The following is a 7,278-nucleotide window of genomic DNA, read 5'->3' on the forward strand; positions in this document are numbered from 1 at the left end:
AGTGTGTGTGTGTGAGTGTGTGTGTGTGTGTGTGTGTGTGTGAGTTACTTGTCCAATGTCCACCATTTGGACCTGCCATGTGGTAGAGGGGGTTTTTTTTTTTGGGGGGGGGGGGGGGTGTGTTTGCTTTTGAAATGTTGGCAGCACTGGATGGATATGATTTATTATTATTTGATTATTTTGATGTTTTGTCTTTTTCTGATTCTCAGAGTTCAGAGCTTGGCAAGTGGGTGGTTGGTGGGTGCTCTGGTGTGGTTTGCTCCTTCTTTCCTATCAAACATCTTTCGTCCTTATCTCTTCTCCTTCTTTTTTGTGTTTGTTACTCTCTTGTAACACATAATAATCTATTCCTCGGCACTTATATATGACCTTATAGTGTTGCAAGTGCCGTAAAACTCTGACTAAAACTGAACTTATAAGTTGAACGACCTAATTGTGTTGCAAGTGATGTAAAATGTTTACTGAAATGAAAGTTTGGTCAATATTGTTGTTATTGTTATATCAATAAACAATTAAAAACTTTTTTTTTTTGTTCCTTTTTTTCTTATATGTGCTCAAAACTGATATTTCCTTCGAAAAATCGGACGATTTTTATTTTTCGCTGAAAATGACAGGCAGGGTTGAAAGCCCGCCTCCTGCACTCTCTAAGTTGTGCCGATGAGGGTGGAAAAATACTTACATTGACCCAAAAAAAGTTACAGAACTGGTAGATTTGATTATGTATTCATGGGTCGCCTGTTTGCAGCTGAGAGTAAAAATGTCTGTTCTGTCCCCGTGGTTTTATGCACCCCGCATCGTTAAGCAATATTTGATCATTTTGTGCAGGGTTTCTGATTATATTCCTTTATATCATTCTTTGTTAAAATTAACATTGTCCAATAATTTCACATTTGTGGGCTCAGTTTGCATAATTTCAGATTTTTTTTGCATAAAACCACGGGGACTGTCAGTTCTTAGTGGAGACCTGAAAGTAAAATGATACCTGTATCTGCTCTCGTGGACAGCTCCTGAAAGTAGAAATGATACTGTCTGATCTTAGTGGAGAGCTGAGAGTAAAAATGTGAGGCAGCATTGTGGAATCAGGCTCTCGTCAATATTTGGGCATGTAGAGTTATGGGTATATCTTAAAGCTTGTTCACTGGTCTTGAATACAAGTCGAGATATTTGCTAAAGAAGGAGGTGGGGGGTCACCTGTTTTCAGAGGTAAAATTAATGAGAAAATGGCCGCCAAAATGAGTTATTTCCTTAGCTTAAGAGTCCGTGGTTACTGAAAATGTACATTTTTGTGCTTTTAAATCGACGTTTTTCAGAAAAATTCAAACAGAACAGAGTTTTTAAATGGGCATGAAAGGTGTTGAGCCTAAAAAAAAAAAATGATAAAAATTCATAAACCTGCGGAAAAATGCAAGTTTTTTCGCTTTGACTATTTTGACGGGAGCCTGATTCCACCACGCTGCCTCACAACTGATACCAGCATCTGTGGTGTAGGGGAGAAGCTCTTCGCCGCAGCAGGCAGGAGACTTCAGTTCGATTCCCGCGAAGGGAAGTTAATTTCACCCTATCCGTATGTCCTGGGGTCTTTTTGTACCCCCGGGGTTGTATTCTTCACATTTTAGAATACTTCTAGTGCGAAGATCTCTTTGAAACTTTCCAGGATTTCTCAAAAAATCATTTTGACAGACTGCTATGCAAAGCATACGGATCGGATTATCGAGTAAATTTCCTCTTTGGAAAGTGGTGGCACAGAGTTCCCCACGTCGTATGGATACGATAGTAAAACACGACGTACGGATAGGGTTAAAGGGATCCGCTGCTCAGATCAATAAAAATATTGAAAAGTAAATCATTTTTCTGATGGATTTTGGAGCAGATCTATCTTTATAATTTATAGATATCTTTATCAAGAATCCATCTATAGAAGCCTAATTTCTTTTCCAAACTTATAAATTGTTGGAAAATGCTTTTGAGAGAGGTAGCAATGCAGGAAAATCTTCACCAAAAATGTTCTCTATTTGCAGTATAGGGGGCTCTCGTGGCCTACAGGTTAAGGTGTTGGCCTCTCATTCAAAGGTCCCGGGTTCGAATCCGGGTAGCGACGGAAAAATTTTCTTCTCTAAATTTGTCTCCTTTCACCTCATTTCCTGCTCTCTAGCAATGTTCTGTCATCGCTTTCATCTCCTCTTTCTGCCCCCACCCCCTCACCTCCTTTGCCCCTTCCTCTGGGCTCCTGATTCTTTCTGCAGCCTTTCTACTGCTACTCCTTGGCTCCTCCTTACTGCTGTCTTTCAGCCACACCCCTGATCTTCTGGTAGGAAAGATCTACACCTAGCCTTCTCGGACAAGGGCGAAAAATCTAGGAGGACCCGTGTGCAAGCTGCGCATGTTAAAGATCCCTTGGTGGTCTAAAATCGATAAGAGTAGGCTTCGGCCGCCACCTGGGCAAAATTCAAAATTTCCTACCAACTGAAAAAGTTTAATGTGTCCCGCGCGCTCATATGACCTTATGCAGTTGCGAGCGCGGTAAAACACTTTACAAAACAAAACAAAAAAAATTTGCAGTATTTTCTATTTTCCCACCGTCTTCACTAGCCATATTTTATTTTCTACCTTCAAACCATCTACGCAGTCTGTATATTATAAATTGTTTTCCAACTGTCTCCACTAGCTGTATTTTATTTTCTATTTTCCAACCTTCTCAACTAGCTGTGTTTAGTTTTCTACTTTCAAACCGTTAACGCACTCTGTATTTTATTTACTTTTTTATAACTGTCTCCGCTAGCTGTATTTTATTCTTTTTTTTCTAACCGTCACCACTAGCTGTAATTTATTTTCTATTTACCAACGGTTTCAACTACCTCTATTTTTTATTTCCTACTTTCTAACCGTTTAGGCAGTCTGTATTTTATTTTCTATTTTCCAACCGTCTCCACAAGCTTTATTTTTAAAAATATTTTCCAACCGTCTCCACCAGGTATATATATATATTTGTTTTTCCAACCGTCTCCACTATCCATATTTTATTTTCTATTTACCAACTATTTCAACTAGCCGTATTTTATTTCCTATTTTCAAACCGTTTACAAAGTCTGTATATTATTATTTTCTATTTTCTAACCGTCTCCACTAGCTGTAATTTATTTTCTATTTTCTAACCGTCTCCACTAGCTGTAATTTATTTTCTATTTTCTAACCGTCTCCACTAGCTGTAATTTATTTTCTATTTTCTAACCGTCTCCACTAGCTGTAATTTATTTTCTACTTTCAAACGGTTTACGCAGTCAGTATTTTCTGTACTTTTTTTCAACTGTCTCCACTAGTCGTATTTTGTTTTCTATTTCCTAAAAGTCTCCAGTAGATGTAATTTATTTTTTAGTTTTCAACGGTTTCAACTACCCCTATATTATTTTCTACTTTCAAACCATTTAGGCAGTTTGTATTTTATTTTCTATTTTCCAAACGTCTCCCCAAGTTTTATTTTTACAAATATTTTCCAACAGTCTCCACCAGCCGTATTTTATCTTCTACTTTCTAACCGTTTCGGCAGTTTGTATTTTATTTTCTGTTTTAAAACCGTATCAACTAACCGCTTTTTATTTTCTATTTTCCAACCATAAAAGCAATCTATTTTATTTTCTCTTTTCCAACCGTTTTAACTAGCTACATTTTTACAAATATTTTCCTCCCGTCTCCACTATCCGTATTTTATTTTATTTTTTCTAACCATCTCCACTAGTCGGATTTTATTATTTTTTTTCAAACCTTTTACGCAGTCAGTATTTTATTTTACTTTTTTTCAACTGTCGCCACTGGCAGTATTTTAAATTCTGTTTTGTAACTGTTTTCAATGGCCGTTATTTATTTTTTATTTCCCAACCGTCTCCAGTAGCCATATTGTAATTTCTTCTTTCTAACCGTCTACGCAGTCTGTATTTTATTTTCTATATTCCAACCGTCTATGTGATCTGTATTTCATTTTTTATTTTCAAATCATCTACACTAGATGTATATTATTTTCTATTTACCAACCGTCTCCACTAGCCGTCATATAATTTCCATTTACCAACCATCTACACTAGTCGTATTTCTTTCCTATTTCCCAACAGTCTCCACTAGCAATATTTTTTTTTCTAACCATCTCCACTAGCGAATTTTATTTTCTTCTTTCAAACCGTTTTACGCAGTCAACATTTTATTTACTTTTTTATAACTGTCTCCACCAGCTGTAATTCATTTTCTATTTACCAACCGCTTCAACTATCAATATTTTATTTTTTACTTTCAAACCAATTAGGCAGTCTGTATTTTATTTTCCTATTTTCGAACCAAACCCACAAGCTTTATTTTTACAAATATTTTCGAACAGTCTCAACTAGAATCTAGCTTTATTTTTACAAATATTTTTTCAACTGTCTCCACTAGCTGTATTGTTTTTACAACCGTCTCCACGAGGTATATGTAGATTGTTTTTTGTCCAACCGTCTCCACTATCTGTATTTTATTTTCTATTTACCAACCATCCACACTAGCCATATTTTTTTTCTTCTAACCAAATCCTCTAGCCGTATTTTATATGTTATTTTCAAACCGTTTATGCAGTCAGTATTTTATGTACTTTTTTTCAACGGTCTCCACTACCATATTAAAAATATATTTTCCAACAGTCTCCACTAGCCGTAATTTATTTTTTATTTTCAAACTGTTATGGAGTGAGTATTTTATTTACATTTTTTTAACTGTCTCCACTATCTGTATTTTATTTTCTATTTTTCAACTGTTTCAAATAGCCGTATTTTATTTTCTACTTTCAAACCATTTATGCAGTCTGTATTTTATTTTCTATTTTCAAATCGAATCCACAATCTTTATTTTTACAAATATTTTCCAGCCGTCTCCTCTAGCTATATTTTAAAAAATATTTTCCAACAGTCTCCACTATGTGTATTTCATTTTTTAAAATTTCCTACTGTCTCAACTAGCTGTATTTTATTTTCTATTTTCAGACCGTCTACGAAGCCTGTATTTTAATTTCTATTTTCAAACCGCCTACACTAGCTGTATCTTCTATTCTATTTTCCAACCGTCTCCACAAGCTTTTTTTGACAAATATTTTCAAACGGCTCCACTAGCTATATTTTACAAAATATTTTCCGTCTCCACTAGCTGTAGTTTTTTTCCAAACGTCTCCACTAACTGTATTTTATTTTCCACTGAAAAACAGTATGCACAGTGGGTATTATTTACTTTTTTCCAACAATCTTCACTAGCCGTATTTTATTTTCAATTTTCCAACCATCTACGCATTCTGTATTCTATTTTCTATTTATAAACCGTCTACACTAGCTGTATATTATTAATTTTTCTATTTTCCAACCGTCTCCACTAGCCGTCATATAATTTGTTTTTACCAACCATCTACACTAGCCGTATTTTCTTTTCTTTTTTCTAACCGTTTAGGCACTCAGTAGTTTATTTACTTTTATTCAACTGTCTCCTCTAAATGTATTTTATTTTTTATTTTCCAACCGTCAGAACAAGCTGTAATTTATTTTATTTTTTTACCAACGGTTTCATTTACCCCTATTTAATTTTTTTACTTTCAAACTGTTTAGGCAGTCTGTATTTTTTTTTTTAATTCCAAACGTCTCCTCAAGCTTTATTTTTACAAGTTATTTCCAACAGTTTCCGCTAGCTCTATTTTTTTAAACATTTTCCAACCGTCTCCACTAGCCGTATTTTATTTTCTATTTACCAACCATCCACACTCGCCATTTTTTAAAATATTTTTTCTAACCATCTCCACTAGCTGTATTTTATTTTTTACTTTCAAACCGTTTATGCAGTCAGTATTTTATTTTCATTTTTTCAACGGTCTCCACTAGCTATATTTTAGAAAATATTTTCCAACAGTCTCCACTTGCCGTAATTTATTTTCTATTTTCAAACTGTTTATGGAGTGAGTACTTTATTTACTTTTTTAAAAACTGTCTCCACTATCTGTATTTTTCCCCCTATTTTTCAACTGTTTCAAATAGCCGTATTTTATTATCTACTTTCAAACCATTTAGGCAGTCTGTATTTTATTTTATTTTTTTAAACTGAATCCACAATCTTTATTTTTACAAATATTTTCCAGCGGTCTAATGTAGCTATATAAAAAAAAATATTTTCCAACAGTGTCCACTATGTGTATTTCATTTTTAAAATTTCCTACTGTCTCCCATTAGCTATATTTTATTTTCTATTTCCAACCATCTCCCCTATTCGTATTCTATTTTTCTTTTTTCTAACAGTCTCCACTAGCTGTAATTTATTTTCTACTTCCAAACCGTTTACGCAGCCTGTATTTTATTTACTTTGTTCCAACTGTTTCCACTAGCTGTGTTTTATTTTTTTAATTTTCAAACCGTCTACGAAGCCTGTATTTTAATTTCTATTTTCAAACCATCTACGAAGCCTGTATTTTAATTTCTATTTTCAAACCGCCTACACTAGCTGTATATTTTATTCTATTTTCCAACCGTCTCCACAAGCTTTTTTTGACAAATATTTTCAAACGGCTCCACTAGCTATATTTTAAAAAATATTTCCGTCTCCCCTAGCTGTATTTTTTTCCAACAGTCTCCACTATCTGTATTTTATTTTCCACTGAAAAGCTGTATGCACAATGGGTATTTTATTTACTTTTTTCCAACAATCTCCACTAGCCATATTTTATTTTCAATTTGCCAACCATCTACTCATTCTGTATTCTATTTTCTATTTATAAACCGTCTACACTAGCTGTATATTATTTTATATTTTCCAACCGTCTCCACTAGCCGTCATATAATTTGTTTTTACCAACCATCTACACTAGCCGTATTTTATTTCCTAATTTCAAACCGTTTACGCAGTCAGTAGTTTATTTACTTTTATTCAACTGACTCCTCTAAATGTATTTTATCTTTAATTTTCCAACCGTCAGAACAAGCTGTAATTTATTTTCTATTTACCAACGGTTTCAACTACCCATATTTAATTTTGTACTTTCAAACCGTTAAGGCAGTCTGTATTTTTTTTAAAATTTCCAACCGTCTCCACAGCTTAATTTTTACAAGTTATTTCCAACAGTCTCCGCTAGCTATATTTTATATTTTACTTTCAAACCGTTTATGCAGTCAGTATTTTATTTACTTTTTTTCAACTGTCTCCACTAGCTATATTTTAAAAAAATATTTTCCAACAGTCTCCACTAGCCATACCCCCCCTTTTGCGTATTTTCAAACTGTTTTATGGAGT

The sequence above is a fragment of the Aplysia californica genome, unplaced genomic scaffold (genome assembly GCF_000002075.1).
Source record: "Aplysia californica isolate F4 #8 unplaced genomic scaffold, AplCal3.0 scaffold01540, whole genome shotgun sequence".
Lineage (NCBI taxonomy): Eukaryota > Metazoa > Mollusca > Gastropoda > Aplysiida > Aplysiidae > Aplysia > Aplysia californica.